Here is a 20,069-nt window from a genome sequence, read left to right on the forward strand (position 1 = left end):
GCTCCTAAGTGACAAGTGATGCACCCATTCACCTCACGATCCTCCATAGGGGTTTGGTAAGTAATGAAATTTTGTATTAGTGGGCGAAGTATATTCAACTCAGTTATCATGCGTGTGGTGAATTATACCAGCTTGATGAATGAAACCCTAAATTCTACTTCTTTAACTTTTCTAAATGGAATTATGAAGATGGTATCCTCTTCATCTGGAAGTTAGATTATATGTTACTCAAAATCAGCAACATGTTTTCTTGTGACATATATCGACTAAGATTATGTCACAGAGATCTGGGATATTATTCAGAAACATGTTTTCATGTGAGGAGGCATTAAATACTCCAAATTTAGTTTATCAGCAGACTTTAGTAGACTATTTTAAGGAACTACAAATATTATGGAAGGAAAGCAATTTTTGTTGTTCACTAAAAATTGACAATGGACAGATGGTACATCCTCAACAATCACATCTAAAGTTACCTACAAGGTTTTCGTACATGCGCTTGAAAATTCTTGTGGTCAGTTATTCGATAAAGAACATAAACTGAGCATTGTGGACACTTTTCTCAGAATTAGGGAAGAAGAAAGCTCCTTGGTCATACCCTTGATGGTACACCCTCCAATTTCATTCAAAATTTTGTGTGTTTGGTTCAACTACCACAAGGCAATAGTGGGGTGTTTGGGCTAAAGATATTCATTGTGCCCCCCATGGTCAACCTAGGAGAAACTGGGCAATGGAAGAATCCTCCAAGGGGGAGCTAGGAGATGAAAAAGATCAATTAGGGTGCAGTCATTATCATCGACCCCATCGTACATAGGACAGATGTTGGAAGCTTTAGGGTCATCCTGCATGGGATGATAAACCTTTCAGAGAAAGAAATAGTGTGACTCAAACTGATAGCATGACAAAGGATCAGCATCCTGAACAGGTTGTAGGAAAAGTAGAATCAGCTTTGGCGCTAGCTCAATACCACTGATATTATTGGATTGACATCTCTTCCTTCAGGAAATACTGCCTTTTGATTTCTAAAACCTTTATCTAAAAAATATAATGGATCCTATACTCTTGCATTATTAATCATATGCCCTTATAAAATATATATTTTATCACTCTAAAATATCTACACATTTGAAGTAAGTTCGAACTACTGATCACCCATGACCTAGGGTTGCATAGATTGAGAGTATTGAACTCGATCCGCATGACATTCTTACACATGTCTTACATGAGTTTGCATCAACGTGTTAGAATCAATTCCATTCAATGATTAACCCAATTATCCTCGTATAGGTAATTTTTTTACAGAATCAATACCTTTCTTTCTGAGAAGATTGTGGGCCTCAAACATGCGCTAGCAAGGTTACAACATGTTCTATGATACATGTCTCCAGCTTCGCATGACACAGTTTCAGTGCAACGAAAAGAGGTTTGGCATCCAAGATCTCTTCTGGCAACAAAGAATGAGTCTGGATTTTCAATAGGCAGAGGAACATCTATCATTTTGTTTATTCATAACCTTATTTACCAATATTTGTTAGTGTTTATGTATGAATAATTTTTGGCGTATTTTTCCCTTGGCTAAACATAACCGTAGTACCTATGCTTTATTCAAATTGTTTCATTGTGATGTTTGGCTTCATTTAACAATTATTTTTGGTTTTTAGGGTTCTTAATCATTACAAAAGATGCCAATTGCGTTACTCACGTTCACTTGGTTTAGTATAAATATGATATTCCCACTTTCATTCATGAATTGGTTTCTATGATCGACATACAGTAGTTAATGTTGATCCAGCATTTTTGCTCTGATAATAGCAAAGAGTCTACGAAATCTGACTTTATATCTTTCTTTCAGGAACATGAAATCCCACACAAAGCCTCTTGTCCATATACTCATGATAACTCCAAATTTGAAGTTTTTATGTTGTTTTAATTCAGACTTAACCAACAACATTTGCGAAAATTTCTACTTAAATACTTAATTAGTATAGGGAAAGTTAGGGGTTGATCCACAAAGATGTAAAAAATTTTAATTTCAAATTTTTTCTCAAGCTTGGAATGAAGGAAATGAGTTCAAAAGTGAGAAGTATAATTCCTGGGATTTGATGGAGTTTTATTATTTCCATGTTTAAATTAAGCAGAAATACAAAGAAAAATACGAAAAATTTTTTACAATAATTTTCCTAATTTTAATGAACACCAGAAATCGAAAATAAATATTTTTAGAATTTAATGGAATTTAATTTACACCAAAAACCACTAGAAATATTGAAAACAAGAGTTAAATTTTTTTTTAGAATTGTATTAGATGTTTAAATTACCAGAAATTGATTATATAAATTTTACGTATTTTTCCTCGATTTTTAAGAATTTTTAAATGCATAAAATCTTTTTTCCAAATTTTTACTGATTTGTTTCTAGTTTTTAAATGCAGAATATGAGGAAAATACCTGCTGACATTTGATTAAAACAACATTTATATATATTTTGTTCACATAATTCATAGACTCATTAAAAAGATATTTAAAAGGTTATGAAGTTTATTGAGTTCAATTACTCTCACAAGTATGTTATACACTTTTCAGGATTGAAGTCAAATCGATAGCAATAAATGAAAAACAAAGAGAGGTGGACAAAGATGAAAACATAAAAAATGATTTCTAAAGATTGCTGGGAGTGGAGTGTTTCATGCTCAAGATTGAACAAGTGTACTCATGACCAGTGATGGCCAACGCACAACTGAACTGCAACTCACATCAGAACACAAATTTTAACACAAAGTCTGAATAGGTCTGTAAGTATGCCATAGTCCAAGGCTAGAGTGTATCCCATGGGGGAATGAATTATATTATTTAATTCTTAGTTCCACTCAAAACTTATATAGAGCTTTAGTTTCTAAAATGTTTTGGTCTGTGTTTCATGATAGTCTTTTAAGTTTCAGAATTTCACAAGATGGACATAGAAGATTAGAAATGGATTCTGACCCATCAGGAAACGATCTTATAATAACTAGTCAATATAATCTAAACCATTATATCTTCTTAAGAAAGTTTGGACAGCAAGATCTTCTTCACATTATTTAAAATGTAATTCTGATGTTGCAGGGTAATTTAGCAGGGGTACATGATAAGTTTAAATTTAGGGTTTTAATTGTGAATTAAAAAAAACAACATTAAAACACTAAATGAGTCAATAAATTCTGTGAATAAAAAACAATAGAAAGTGTAGTTTTAATGAGATCGCGTATGTAATGCATGAATGAGATTTCTGATTGAAAATGCATTACCATTCCAGTACTATGAGGCCAACATGGCCTTTAGATATATGTACTTACATGACTTATTTTGGGTTTATCAGGGCTGTCTACTCATCTCGGTGTGTGCCTGTATGGGCCCATCGTTGCCACATATTTCATGCTCTCATAATTTGCTTTTGTCAACTGCCACCAGTAATTCCAAGAACCTGCACTACCATTGCCCTCGCCGTGGGAGCCCATGCCGTAGTCGTACATCCTCGTCATCGTTGTCCATATCAGTTGTTGCCCACATTGCCGCCATCCTGGCTGGCATTTGCCCATGCCACCACAACCCAGGCCACCATAACCTCTTGTGGTGTTGTCCTCTAGCTGCGTTGCTGTCCACATTGACATTGACATCATCTATGCAATTGCTGTTGCACACAATGTTCTTGCCCAATCTGTAATAGTCCACATTGGCATCGGTCACGCTGAGCCTTGTGCACACTCCCTAACACAATCCATAATACTATTCTGTTTCCCTGAGTCTATCATTTATCATCCATGTCCAGCCCAATCGAAAAGTGCACTTCATCTGCTCAGCTACCAATGCTTCTTCGACTCTTCAGATCACCTTCTTGTGATATGATAAAGAAAAATTGAGTATTAATTTTTTATGTCATTGGAATTTTTTAATTTGCCTGAATCAAATAAATATGATAAAAATAGAAACTCACTCGAATGTATAATGGAACCAAGGTCGTCTCCATAGGGACCGGACTTTAGATTTGAATTTGATAACTTAAATATAGTGAATAGGCTAGGTTTATATATGATAATGCGTAATAATAAGTACTGAGAGAAAGTAGTAGTAAAAGGACAAAGTGAGATAGTTATAGGTACGATGTTAACTAGATCACTTGTTAGGATTTATAATTTTATAGATAGCGGATATAGTAAGTAGTTATTAAGTAGAGGAGATACTAAATTGATGAGAGACCAAAATATAAGAGATATAACATCATATATTTGATTAATTAGTAGTAAGCTATATGAAAATAAGAGGTGGATATCAGGATAATAATATTTTGATTTTAGCCAGATTGGGGAAAGAGATTATAGTAATAAGAGGTATTTATTTTAGTAAGAGGTACTAAGAAGAATAAAAGACATTCTTTATAAAGATAGGGGGAAGTGAGTATTATGAGTTGAATGGTTTATTGGAATAGATGAATATATATATATATATATATATAATATATAATCTGCATATATATGTATGCTCAAATTTTAAGTGTAGAGAGGATAAGTGGAAGTGTAGAGATTTTTTAATTAGTAAAAGAACTAATTCAATAAGTCAGGATAATATGTAATATAGCATACCTAACTAGATAAATAGAGGAACTAATTTTTGTTTTAGTTTAACAAAACTTAAGTGAAAGGGATGATAACGGGAAGGGAGAGAGGGTGGCATTCATGGAGATAGATCTAGATGTTTTACTATATAAGGAGAAGATGTGATATCTAATATAGAAAATAACTGACGAATTAGTTAAATCGTTGGAACAAACAAAGAACGGATAGAGAGGCTGAGAAGACTAAGTAGATAGATCTTAATGTGTTTTTGCGATTTTTATACTTATAAATATTTTAGGTAGATAGTGGTAAAGTTTATATAAAAAATATATTTTGGAAATATTTTTTTAGGATTTTTCAAATGGGAGAAAATTGGAATGAATGCGGGTTTTCTGTCGACACCTAGCACGTGTTTGACAACTTGCCTCAATGAGGCTGCAAACACCAAAGTAAGTTTGATATGTAAATATATATTATATTTAGACTTTTTATATGGTTAAATCAATAGGAACTTCGATAAATAGATTGATATCTTTGATAGGACACTAGGTGTAGAATCAAATGCCTTAGTGAAATCACATTATTGAATCTCAATCAGATTGAACTTTTTGAGAGATTGCAAGAACTTGAATCATATCTATCATGGCATTCTTCTTGATTGCAATGAGAACGAGCTTAAAAATAATTTCATCTGGCCTGAATTGAGGAACGGGGGTATGGATACTGATCACCACCCCCTAACTTCAGTGTGGTTTTTCCCCATATCCTCTCTTCCTTGCTGACACATAATCCATGCTTCCTGGCCCTTCCCAGAGTCCTCCCTCAGCTGTTTGCACACCGCTCAAGCTGTGAGGATGCCATCGCATGCTTCAAACCTCGAAAAGGATCTCTACTGTTGTCGTTTATTCACGCAACAATAGATAGTGTTAGAGCCTTCAAAGTCCTTCTTTAAGGGGTTAAGACTTGCTCTCTTTAACCCTCAAGGGATCAGGCTAGATCCAACGACACTCTAGGGGCCATTGGATCAGCTTGTGGTCCCCTCATTGGTGGCCTCTACTGGCTGCCTGACAAAGATGGCAGCTGGGGGGGTGGAGAATCGCTTGGTTTCTTCTTGGTCTGTCCTACTATGGATTTAAAAATTAGGAAGGCCAATTGAATCGGATATTAGAAAATCACAAGGAAACTGATAATATACAAATTATGCATAATATTATGGATGGAAAATAAAATATGTCCCCCTAGTGCGCATGCTGATCTCTATGGGCCTCTTTGTGCCTCCTGTCTGGCCTTTATGCATCCTGCCGGAGTGGGGCTTTTTGTGCACTAGTCTACTAGTGTTTGGGCTTGTTGTGTGGTTGTGCTTACCGGCTGGTGGCCATCTTGAGAGCTGCGCGCTTGCTGGGTGACAGCTGGCTTGAATGCTGTTGACAGCTCCTTCAGCTGGGCACTCAAAAAAAAAACACCCCTTTTTATTTTCTTTTCTTCTCTTGTCTTCATCTCTCTTTTTTTCTTTCAATCCACTTAAAGTTTAATGCCATTCTACTTTCAGAATAATTTATAAATGGGATAAAAACTGGCTTTCAAGATTTAGATGGGATTTTAGTGTAAATAAAATGGTCATGCTGAAGATTTTTAAGAATTATTGCTTGGAAGGAATATTTCTAGTACAATAAATATAAAATTAATAACGATGCATATAATAATATTATGAAATGTGTATATTTTATTAATTTACTTAATCTCCATTTTGTGATCCTTATTATTTTTTTTTGTGTTTTCATGTGTGTTTTTCATATGATGTCAAACTTATTAGAATAGCTTACTGGAATTGATTTGCATCTTCTGTCGTGGACCTATCAAAGTTGTAAGAGTGTCCTCTTACCCTTGACTCAGGATAGGGATTGGAAAATCCTCATTTTCTCTGGATTTCAATGTTAAAATGGATCTCGTTGATTTGTGGCATGTTTTATCCATCCTCAGATAACCTTTAGTCATTCCCACCATTTTCATCCAAGTAATTGTGCATCAAGGTTGCAAATGTGACTTATGTGGTCTAGTGTATAATGCATTAAAAACTATCATAGACTGTTGTACACAATGGGTCGATGAATCAGCGTATCAGTCGTGTTCTTAACAAGATCAGCTAATGGATTGGCACTAATAGATCAACCTCAACACATAGTAATGCATAACGTGGGTGGATAAACAAATGTTTGTCTTTTTATGAATACGTAACGGTTAAATGACATTGATCAATGGGTGAAAAAATTGGGAGTCAATGGAAACCAATCCACATGAAAATTGAAGGGACAACTGATCAAATGTGCTATATAATGTCTTGGCTGTCCAAAATAAGTACACATAATGGGCCCACTAATGATTACTCTAGTGTGATTATATGCCTTCCAAAATTTTTTGCTAGCTCAAATTAGATAAAATATGCCATTATTGTAAGCACCAACGAACACATAGGGCTGAGTATGTCAATGCTATGTCATTAGTGAGAAATTTGGAGGTTAATCACGCAATTAAGATAACTTAAGAGGTGATACCATCTATGAAGCCTTCACCTTTGAAAATAAGTCAAGTCTCTTCCCACAAATTTGTTATATCCATGGGTCAGAGATCATTTGTATATGTAACGCATAGTTGATTATCTAGAGCCATCTACTACTCTGTGATGGAAATATATGTGGCCAACAAGCCAATCACACATTCTACATCTCTTTCTATGTTCATTATTACAACATATTCATTACAGTGCAAGTGTGATGCTTATAATGAAGTCCATGAATACATGATCGGACTAAGTGAATTATAATGAGATCGTAATACAGAGATCACTAGTCTTTAAGCATGTGTTCTAAATATTCATATTCTAAGGATACGTGAGAAGGACATCAAACTATCCGGATAGAATAACACTATCTAGCCTCACTCATATGATGAATATGGCCGGTCCCGTAGCCATTAGTGTGAAGACACTAAGGGTAGATAGTTAGTGCTCGTTAGTAGAAAGAGTTCACTGAATTGATCCGTACGAATCCCTGAATGGTATTATTTTGAACTGTTGTTGTTTAAGTGATCCTTAGACCTGAGACACCAAAGACGTATTGTGGAAGAACGGTTGCACTTTGTCTATAGCCAATGAGTCTCTAATCATGGGATTCTAAACGGTCTTACTCTGGTACATGAAGAAGTTCACAAAGATGATTGAGCGGTCAAAATGGGATCATCCACCCTCGGTACCAAGAGGTGACAGCTCAAGGAAGACAATGCGACAAAGTCCTTGGCCAAGGCAGTGAAATATCGGGAGAATAGTTCTTCAATGATTTCCGAATGCATCATTACTAACTCGATTGATCGATTTGGGTTTGACAGTTGACCATACCCTAATTCGCCCAAGGAGCGTCAAGTGGATGAGGGACTATACATACAAGGTAACTGATGGCAAACATGTTCCATGAAGTGAGTTGATACACAGTCCTTTGTATCCTCTAGGACACGAGGTGTAGCTTGGCACCTCACATGTTGGAGGCTCGACCTATTGATTGGGTTAAAGTGATCCGATATTAATTAATCTATATGATGCTATAGATAATTAATTTGGAAGGCCAATAAAGGTTATTGGGCCACTGGAGTCCTTAACTAGACTGATACATGGGCCTAGAGGGTCACATGCTAACAGTCTTTTAGACATTGGAAGATATACTTAAGTGTTGGGGGTTTTATGAAAAGTACCCACTTAGTATAAATAGGGGAAGGCCCTGAACAAAATTCACCCAGGCCAGAATTGTTCAAGTGCCTTTCCCCTTCTTCTCCCATCTCCCAACACCCCCTCTCCATCCCCAATGCGATCGAGATGACGTAACGACGATGACGAAGAAAGAATGGGGCTTGTCAACGAGAAGGAGGAGATCAGATGTGCCGAGGATTGCATGGATACATCTAGAGGCTGCACATTTGAGTAGCTTTATTCGGCCCGTTTCAGGATCCACGAAATCACAGATGCGATCTGTGTAAAGGTACTTCGTTCATAATTTTATTGATGCTGTTTGATTCACAAAAGTCTTCCGCTGTGGATTATTTCCATTTGTTCATCCAGATCTAGGCCTCTATAACCCCATACTCTCGTGCCCCATGACACCATTTGGGGTGTAGTTAAAAACCTGATCAAGGTCCACGCTATGGATGGGACAAGGATCTCGTGGTTTCTAACAATAGGTTTCATAGTTTTTGTGGCCCCTAAACTCTCACACATATAATCGTGTGCTCAACAAGAGGACAGATGGTCTGGAAAACACTGTTCAAGCTACTAGAGATCTTTTTCTTCTAGGACCATAGTCATGTCAAAGGTGTCCATTGATTGTGATGACATCAACTTTATTAGAAATTATGATGAGAATGTTTTCCATGGCCTTATAAAGCATATACATAGGTGTCCCATTAGAGTTGGCCAAGTCATCATTCACGAGGTCTGCATGAGATGAACTATGGATATTTCCTCTAAAAGCTAGGGTAACTAGTTCTACCCTTATTCAGTCAGCCAAAATAAGATCAAATGAATTAATTACAGTAACCCCACTAGAATTTACCTAGTCATGGAGCATGACTGATAACTTGCAAATTATAATGTGAAAATGATGAATATTACATTACATATATGTGTTTTACTAGCAATATTTGGATGTTATCATATGTAAATGTATATAAATGACTTGCACCATGATTTATGATTGTTTTTGATTTTTTAGTATTTTTTACATGTCATTTGACCTATTACAAGGCATAAAACAGTTGGCTAGAGGTTGTTAATCCTTTTACTTATTTTTATGGAAATTTTCCATGTTTTTTATAATTTTCTGTCAATTAGGTGGCTTCCACGTTATTCGCCTGAAATATTGGCAAATGATAGGCTGCACCAATCATTTGCTGTAGGAAACCATGGCATTGCTATTTGCGATGCCATGATTATCCAATTAAAGCATTCATCATAAGCTAATTATGGCGTTGCGATGTGTGATGCCATAGTTAACCAATCACAGTCGCTGTTATTATGTGGCATGGGCGGCTCGATAAGAAAATGTAAATTTTGCTCTTTTCTGCATTTCGAATTTTTTGTGATTAATACAAGCAGAAAACTGATAACCGCGTTCAATAAATGAAAGTGGCAACTCGAAGAATCAACTCGGTATTTATTAAAAGCGGTAAACTCACCTTCATTTGTTTTTTTATTCAAACCAAAGCTGACGCTGCGATGTGGCATTTTCCTAGCCTTTAAAAATGTATAATCTCTCTCCTTCGTTAATGCCAATGATTTCATTATATTCCACGCACAAAGAAAGGCAGTGCGTGATTCGAGGGTTGAGAAAACAAGGAAAGAGCCTTGACGAATGAGAAAATGCCATTTTCTATCTGTTTGGAGGAGAGATAAAAATCCAATGGATAGGATTAATCATCAGCAAAATGACAATATCTTGAGATCTAACCGTCCGATCGGGCTCAAATTTTGAGGGTAGGTTTGTCTTTTCACCCTCTATAATCCATATGGTAAGATCTTGAAATAGAAGTCGAGAAGTATGGGAAATCTACCGAGGAAGCTCTCCCCCAAAAAATTGGCCAGGAAGGACACAAGTGCTGCTTCTTAAGTCGACAGATCTTGGTTCAATCTTTTAAGTTGTAAGTTTATTCTTCATTATTTGAACTTCTAAATGATTTAAATACGCCAAGGCATGGGTGAAATGTACATGCCCTTGAAGTTGATTTGAATGGTGGTTAGCATTACGATTTGATTCTTATTTAAGATCTGACTCTTAATTCCTCTTTCTACATTGATTTATATCTTAAATTGCATCTTAGATCTTTAAATTATGGTTGAATTTCATCTCTAATTCATTTTCTACCAAATTCTTCTACTTTCTCTCTCTAGGTTATATCGCCTACTTTCTCTGTCTAGATCAAAAAGTTGATTGTTGGATACTTCAATTAAACATCTAAAATACCTAAATACAAAATTTCATCAAAAAATTCATCCATCTTTAAGTAGAATTTTAAAATTGCCTTTCTTTCTTATTAATTCCTAATTTTAATACATAAAAATCGTGTTCATAAATCATCCCGATTTGTGTATTGGAAACCTGATTTGATCTGATATAAGAGTCAAAATTATCCTATAGAGTGTCCTGACCGAAAGAGTAAGATCACTAATAAGCTTTTGCTTAATTTTGCTTGATTACAAAAAAAAATGAAACACAATTAAGGTCCATTAAATGCAAAATTAATTCATTTGAAAGAGGATAAAAATTCTTCCAGAGTGCCTCCCTGTGGTTTGACCCCTTGCTCTATATGTAGTATTTAGTGATTAAGGGAAATTATAAACTTTATTGCATGTCTAAAAGCCCAAACGAAGACATATTTTACCTACCAATTTTAGGCTTATCAATTTGTGCCGTTGCCGGAGAGGCACGGTGAATATCAGAAATTATAGATTAAGAAATTCATTTCTTGTGAGAATTAATTGTCTTCGCTAAATTCTGGACTTGCTTTTAATTTTGGCTTTTATTTTAGAATTTTGATTTCATTAAATCTCATAGTGAAAATTTTACTTTGTCATCTCGATTTCTCTTATTTTGATTTTATTTTTCAGCTAATCTTATTGTCTTTACTATTTTTATGATTAATATTGCATGAACGGTAGGAGATACTTAATCCCCATATAGTGGATCTTGAGACAATTGGTAGAAGAAGTCCTAGTATTGATAATATTTTTGAGAGATCGGGGGGAGAAAACCCACAAATTGGTGAGAAAATGGAAGAGAACCAAAATCATAGAGCTGACCAATGAATGATGAGAATGAGATTGAGAGAGTATTCTTATCCTGCAAAGAGCGAAACCTACACAAAGATTTCTGCTCCTCTACCCAAAAATGTCAACATTTGAATTGACCCAAATATGATCAATCGATTACCTACATTTTATGGACAGTTCAATGAGGAACCTTATGAATTTTTAGAAGACTATAATCAAATATGTTCTGCTTATAGCTATACATTTGTCCTTCAATAAATTCTCAAACTTAGGCTATTTAAATTTTCTTTGAAAGATAGATCCAAAGAGTGGTTCAAAGGATTAGGCCAAGAATTTCAATCATAGAGTGAGATGCAGTCTAATTTTTTAAAGAGATTATATTCTTGTGGGAAGACCACTTAAATAAGAAAGGCTATAAGAGATTTCTATTAGGGAAGTGACACCCTTGGAGAAGCAAGGGAAAGGTTAAATGGCACTTACTAGGAAGTGTCCGCATATCCATCTTATGAGCTAGTTCAATTTTTTTATGGGGGATTGAATGATCAAGAACGACACCTAGTATATATATCTAGTGGAGGAATGTTCCTTGATACTCATGCAGATAAATGTATGAAACTTATGGAAATGTTAGTGAAAGATTGGACAAATTTGAAATGTTATCCAATCTCAGAATGGACAAATTTGCATTTTGGAAATGTTATCCAATATTTCCCTAACATTATGCAGTGATTCCTCTAACCAAAATGCAGGCTCAAAGCATAGAGGAATCATTGACGTAAAAGCAGTTGAACCAGAGCTAAGAATGGACAAATTTGAAAGAGACATTAGCAAAATTGGTAAATCAATAGAAGATATGAATAAAAATTTTAAATCCTTTTTGCAGAAAACTAAGGGGAAGACAAATGTATATGCTGGCAACACTTCTACTAACATCCCTTGTTTTTGCTCTAGTGAAGAACATATCGATGAATCTTGCCCCACAATTGAACAAATTAATGCATTTGGAAGATAAGATGCAGGGCACACTTAATGGAATGCAAAACCTAATTTTTCCAATCAGAATGGGAACATCACTGCAAGTTGCCCAACAACAACATCCACAAAAATTTCAAAAGTACTCTAGACCTTTTTACTCTCATCCAAACAACAATAATGAAAACACTAGCTCAAATGTTTTTAGGAAAATGCAGGAATAGAGAAAGAGCATGCGTGAAGAATGGAAGATGCTGATGTAAATCTTAGAAGAGCAAAAGAGAGAGATTGAAATGCTCAAGCAAGGACAAGGAGCACAAGCACCACAACCTAACCTCTGAATGAAAGGTAAATTGGAAGACATCATTCTAAGAGAAAGCCATCCAGGTCAACTTCCTACTCAACCTAATATTAATCCAAAGAATATCATGTTGTGTGTAGATAGAAATTTATCATCTGAAAACACAAATGAATCTAATATTAGTGAAGATAATAATATTGCATCATGAACTAGTTTCATAAATAATTTTTTGTATAATTCTGAAGGAGATAGTAACAACCATGATCGTCAACTCGGTACCCATCGGACGACGTCCTAGACGATGTATGCCATCATAGTTAGTTTATATAATTTCATTGTAATTTTTTATTTCCTACTTTTACGTAAAATTTGTTCTAGACAAATCTGTGGTGGCATTGGCCATGGCTAAAAAAATCTTCAAAAAATGATGGAGACGTGCCTATGGCTTACATACATGTTCATATCTACTACTCTTCTAAATGAAAATGACATTTGTCATGTTTCAATATACTATCGTCTAATTTTTTGTATATCTGCCTCATACTTTCATCATCTAGTTGTTATGATAATTTTTGCTTTAACATAAGAATTGTTAGATGTAACCTTTAAGCTATCTAGAATATAAGAGAAAATCAACTAAAAAAGATTTAAAATTTTTCATATTAGTTTACATGAGCTCTAGCCATAGTTTTCTTTATAGAAATACCAATAAGTTATTTTGTTAATTTTTCACACACCATGATAAGGAATAGGAGGGGGTTTTCACACATTAAAGTTGTAAATGAGCTGGGGTTCATATCTCGTGTGGGAGCTAGGGAAAAGATTGATAGAAATCTATGTGACCGACAAGCCAACCACACATTCCATATCTCATTCGATGTCTATTAATAAAACATATTCATTATAGTGTACGGGTCATGCTTATAATGAAGTCCATGATTACATGAGAGGAGTTACTGAATTATAATGAGATCGTGATATGGAGATTACTAGTCTTTAAGAATGTGTTCTAAATATTCCTATTGAAAGGACACTCGAGAAGGACATCAAAGTATCCCAATAGAATTATACTACCTACCCTTAGTCGTAGGATGAGTATGGTTGTTCCCATAGCCACAACAGGGATACACTAAGGATAGATAGTGGGTGCTCTTTAGTGGAAAGAGTTCATTACATTGATCTATATGAATCCTTGAATGACATTATACCATACTGCTCATGAGGTTGGTTCTCCCCACGTCTGTGTAAGTGGTCCTTAGACTGATGCCAAATATGTCTTGTGGATGGTCAATTATACTTTTGCTCTGACATACACGTCTCTAATTATGTCAAAAGATATACTTATGTTTTGTGGGGGTTGTATGAAAAATCCCCATATATTATAAATAGAGGAACATCATAAACAAAATTCATCCAGGCCAGAATTCTTCAAAGGACTTTCCTATCGTCTCCCTTCTCCCCACAGCTCCACTCCACTCCCAATGAGACCATATAGCGTAACAATGACCATTGAGGTTGAACGGAGCTTGTTTACACTAAGGAAGAGAAATGACATGTTGAGGATTGCGTGGATATATCTGGAGGTTGTACAAATGAGTATCTTGACGTGTCCCATTTGAGGATCTTAGAAATTATGGATGTGGTGTGTACATGTGATTTGTTTCAATGTTTTATTGATGATGTTACGATTCTGTTAGTGTCTATAATTCTTTTGAACTAGGTTTTTTATTTCAATTTTTTTTTCATTCTCAAGGAACTATCCTCCGTAGGATTATTTGTCGCCTCATCGTCACATTTTTTCTCTTGGATTCTAGGGCTTTGAACCAGATGAAAACTCAAAATTAGTGTAGGTCTTTTCAGGAAACTGGTGTGAAAATGGTATGGTGTGCCGTTTGGTTCAATGTTTTGGACCAACACATTGGAAACCTCCCAGGAAATTTTTTACTCAGATCACATAGAGCCTAGTGTGGCACAAATGCACAAATTAGTCCAAATATTTAAATAGTATGAAAAGACGAGTTGGGTGTTTGGACATCCAAATTCTGGAGGGTCTTCTAAACTTCTTCAATCTGAATTAGATCTTCATGGGTGTTTGGTGCTTCAAGAGGGTATTGGATGAGGGTTGCTTGAAGCTTTGAATTGTGGGTCATTAATTACTATAGGAAGAACAAAAAATTTATTTTGACTTTTGTCATTTGTTTTGCTTCTTACATAACTTTCTGTTCTCGTCAGAGATCTGTAGTGGCCATAACAATTATATAGAGAATGGGTTAAGTTAAAAACTGAAGGAGGTCTAATAACTGATTATATTTTTATAATTGATCTGAACGAAGCAGGCTGATCATCTTAGGATAAACATAAATTCATTTGTCATTAAAATTTGGTTCGGATGTGATAAGATTCCAATCAGAATCAGGTATATGATCTATATTTAATATGACATCTGATAAGATTCTGATCTAATGATCCAATTCAAACATCATCCCATTCTGACCCTTTTGTGTATATTGTTGATGATGTTTTTATTTTAGCTTTCTTCTACTGATAGTTTTTAGAGAGAGCGAGAAAGGGAAAAAAAGAGATGTGGCCCAACATAAACATGTATTGTAACACACCTAGAAAACAATTACATTTTATTTCTTATCATGCAAGTCAAAGTGCACCTAATACGAGTATACTTATTTGGTGATATTATTGGTTAATTACATTTTTTATTTTGGAAGGAGGAAATAAGATAAGCAGTGACAAGAGAAAGATAGGAAATGAATATGGGAAATCTGTGTGAATATTAAATAGTACTCAATTTGGAAGGTTGTTAATTGTTTTTCAAAGCTGTCATCCAGTGGATCAGGAGGTGTATGTCATTTAAAGATAACTTGTGATCTAGGAAGTTTTATGGGTATTCTATGGTTGCAAAAAGGGTAGAGAATTTTTGTAGAACTTTGATTGAACGGCCTTTTGCTCTTTATAAAGCTTTGAACAGAATGGACATACTAGCCAGCTTAAATTCTGGGTCTTTCAAGAAAATAAATAAATAAATACCTTTTGCCATTAATCTTGGCCTTTAAAGGATATCTTGAGGACTCATGATGTGCGCCAACACCTTTGATGCAAAGTGTATCCATTTCTAAGAAGCATTGAGAGAAATTTATTATCAACCCTAATAAAGTTCAATTCTTGTTTGTAAGAGTAAGCACGAGTAAAGTGCGTACTGCAATGCTAGAAAAGTATCCTCTCTTACTATGGATGCAATTCTGCACATGCTAATCATAATTTTTTGAATTGTCTGGTTCGTCACTATTTTGAGAAATTTAAATAGATGGTGTCATAATGTAGTGTTTATCCTTCATATACTGAAGTTGGAAAGTTTATGATACACCCATTTCATTTTTAGAGGCCATGTGCAGCATACTTAATGTTTAAAATGTAAATTTTCCCATTGAAGGAACCAATTGAATTGTCTTGGGGCTTTTGAATGAGATTGTATGTGTTCATAAAATCTCATACAGATGCATCATACACTCATCCCTTGAAGCTCCTCCAGAATATTAATGTGCATTTCTATTATGGTCCACTTCAGACTGTAGAGGATCTTTCAATGTTAATGACTTAATTTCCTTTGACATACAGCAAAACCTCTTCATAAATGCCTTAATAGTGTCTTCAATATCATAGCAATTATATCTAAGCCAATGTGTGAATTTTTATCAATCCATAAACTCTATAGAGTTTGGCTAAACCCGGAGTCTTGTTTTGATCGTTTCAAATGTCATATCCGCTCACTGATTTAAAATGTATTGTGATGTTTTAATAAGAGTGTTGGTGATGGCGCATGCCATCAAGGATCACCGACGACGTTGTCCGCGCCGCCCGACACCGTCGTCAAAGGTCGGATGAAATCGCTCAATTATTGCGTTCTGTTTTCATCGTCCTTTCTCGTGTTTGGTATTTTGTTTTCCCATTCTCGTCGTCATGTTTTCATCGCATTTTCGACATGTTTCGTCCGTCCATTGTTTTATCGTCAAGGGAGAGGGCCCTTTTCACTTGTTTCTCTTTTTCTTTTATTTTAATTTCCCTCTTCATTTTTTAATGAGGGAGCCCATTATATATGGGCCCGCTTAATGGCCCCTTTCTCTCCTCTGGTTGACCCAAATTAGGGGCCCATTTTGACCTTCCCCTTTATAGGGGAAGAGGGGGCGTCCTAATCCTTCAGACCAGGAAGAAGAGAAGAACCGTTTTGTGAATTTTCTCTCTGGTCTCCCTCCTCGTTCAAGAGAAGATCAAAGAGGGAAGAGGAGTGGAGGGAGAAGAAGGCTGTTGAAGGAAGAGGACGAGGGAGATTAGTCCCTAGGCCATCATCCCCGTTCCAGGCAGACCGCCAGGCCCTTGGGGTGAAGATCGGAGCTACGTCCCTAGCCTAACAACATCGACTTTGACCCACGGTGGGTCACCGTCCGCCTCTGTTCGGTGCAAGCTCGTCAGCGTTTTGTGCACCGCATCTGATCGGACGACAGCGAAGTTGAGACAGCGCGGGCACGGCCTGTTTCCTGAGCCGTTCGCGCATCCCCCTCGGGAGCAACTGACACGCCGAACGTCCACTGAGCTCCCGGGGCACGCTGACGTAGGGTGGAGGGGCCAGTCGAGTGATGATCTCTCAGTGCCCGGGACCTGTTCAACCGACAGAAGCCAACCCCTTTCGATTCTGACGTTCTTAGATAACCAGGCGTTCTTCCCCGATCCTGAACTCTTGGAGGCCGGGGAAGATGCTTGGATAGGATGCGACGACGTTTGACCGAGCATCCCAAGACCCGACGAGTCTGCTAGGGGAATTCTTTTCACCACGTCCTCGACGCGCGGACAAGAAGACAGGAGAGAGGAGTCAATAGGTGCCCTGCTTCAGACCCGACGGATGACAGATGGTCTCGCCGACCCGCACTCCCCACCCATTTAATGAATGGACACGATGAGCCACTGCCGACAAGGTACGCCGTCCTCTCCCGTCGCTCATTTATTTACCTTTTGCAGTATATTTTTGTCTTGAATCACCGCGTTCAGGCTAGGTAGGTGAGAGAGATTTTGAGAGAAAACTACAATGTCACGAATATCTTCCCGGTATGGATGAGTCCTTCCGTTATGTGCGAGCCCTATGGATAATTCCGTTCGGTCATAGACGCCTTTGTCTCTCTGACGAGGCTCGAGAGGCCATCGTTGCTGCACCGGGCAACCCGTCCAAGCTTGAAGCTTGGCGCCTCCCTCAAGTCAGAGCGTGCACATATGACACGTAGGACATTCATCACATCGTAGTTACATCGACCCTTTAGGGTTTGACCCCTTGGACGACGATACCGTTGATGTTCGATACCATCATCCATTATCGGTACTGAGCCATCATACTCGGTGCTGACTGGACGACGTCCCCGACGATGTCCGACATGAGTTGGTCTGGAAGCTTTATAAAGATCCCTCTCTCTGGTAATAGAATAAATTTTGGCAGTAAGGATTTTGATGAATTCTTGCCAATGACAACAAGGAATTTGTATTTTTTCAACCAATTTGTAGCCGTACTGATAACTCACTTATAGCCACATAAAGCACCAGTAGCATTCAATAAGTTTGAAACCTCTTTTAAAACAATCACCAACAGTTAAGATGTGGTAAACACTGAAATTTTTCAACAATAAGTTTGGAATCTTCTATATACAAAAATTGAAGTATTTTAAAAAGATTTCTCATGACGTCTAGTGAAGAACCCAAAAGAGGCATCAAATTATACACATTTTAAGGTCATTTTGGCATCATTCGATTAGTATTATGTTCACATTTTAATAAATTTTTATCTCATGGGTGAAAAGTAGAATTTGGTTACAATATTATAATTTAATGAATTTTTTCATAAGATTAATGCTCCCTCTATTATGTCAGTATATATTTTTACAAGATAAAGTCAAAGTTCAAGAAGGAAATAAGAAGAGAGATATAGAAGGAGAAAGTATTTAATTGAAAATGGTTTTTATGTACGACAGCTATGATTGAGCTAGGGCAATAGTGGCCAAGCCAGGCCCAGGAAAGAGAGCACAAGGTGCTTAAATCTACCCGCAGGCAATAAGTGCTGGCAAACGGTGCAACCACATACAATCTCAGAAGTAGCCCACAAGTTGCGCCCACATGGCTCGCAGTGGGCTCACCATTGAAGGACCAAACTCAAGAGTGCAGCCGTGTAAGTGCTGGGGGAATAATGTATTTTAATTCAATTAGCAGTGTTAAGTGACATTTATATAGGAAAAAAGTTTTTGAATTTTTTTTGATATGGAATTGCCAAAGTAACACATCTTTCATATTTGCAATGGGCTAGGGAAACAAGTGATGAGATGGATCACGGCTGGACTCGCCGTGATCTTAAGAAAATAATAAATCAATAAGCGCGTTACAAGTCAGCCCAAAACATAGGAGGCCACATGGTAACATGAAACCAAGCATGATAACTGGAATTTGTTACTGGATATTAGAGACTAATTAGGTTACTTTTGCATAAAATACCAGGAATTTTCATTATATTACCAAACTGGTTAGGAATTATCATTCTTGGCGTTAAAATAGCTGTATTATGAAGTTCCCTGAATATAGTTTTGTAATAAACCTAAAAGCTTTGTCATCATAAGGTTCATTGATTACAAAAAATAGAACCAAAAGTTAATTAGTTCTGGATAAATTGAAAATTTGAATGTGCTACATATTGTTTCGTTTCATATCTTTTCTGTTTCGTGCAAAAAGCGGTCTACGCCCAAAGGACCAAAGTGGCAAGTTTGTTAGGCAGTATGCCTACACGGAACGAAAGGGTCGACATGACATACAGATGAATGGAGGCGTGCACCAAGAGTCGCGTGAGAGGGGGGAGAACATATACATTTACTCAAACACCTAATTCTGACTTCAAATTTATACATGAACTTGAGGTGAAATTAGTCCATATGGGACTAAAATCCTCACTACGAATTAGCATGATGCAGCATTCGGTTGGAGTCTCTATCGTTCCGCTCTAAGAGTCAAATATGAAACTTCTTACACCTTAAAGTTGATAGGACGAAAAGAGGTTCTCTTTGTTTTGTGCAGGGAAATCAAATGGAGGATAACACGGCTAAGTCCTAGAAACCAAACTCAGTTGTGGGAAAATCTGATGGCTGCGGACATGTGGAAGAAATTTAATGGACATGGAGGAAAGAAGAAATGCGGGAAACTCGAAGAGAAAGTGGGAGACAAGAGGTCGAATGGAGGACCATCCCTTTCATGCCAAAACTCATTGTCAGCCACATCGTGGAGCCTGTGCCGACGTGAAGAATCCAAGATTTCAGTATCAGCTTGGAAACCACATCGTGTTGTTTTATCTCATGTTCACATTGTTT

At 36.6% G+C, this 20,069-nt stretch overlaps 1 long non-coding RNA gene across 1 annotated transcript; it reads left to right on the plus strand.

The window, feature by feature from the left end:
- The first annotated feature begins 16,869 nt into the window (after nt 1–16,869).
- LOC144703729 (uncharacterized) lies at nt 16,870–18,974 on the plus strand. Its single transcript, XR_013581605.1, has 2 exons — nt 16,870–17,651; nt 18,693–18,974. It is a non-coding gene; the product is annotated as an uncharacterized LOC144703729 (long non-coding RNA).
- The last annotated feature ends 1,095 nt before the right edge of the window (nt 18,975–20,069 follow it).

Source organism: Wolffia australiana, chromosome 5 (assembly GCF_029677425.1).
Source record: "Wolffia australiana isolate 7733 chromosome 5, ASM2967742v1".
NCBI classification, from domain to species: Eukaryota; Viridiplantae; Streptophyta; class Magnoliopsida; order Alismatales; family Araceae; genus Wolffia; species Wolffia australiana.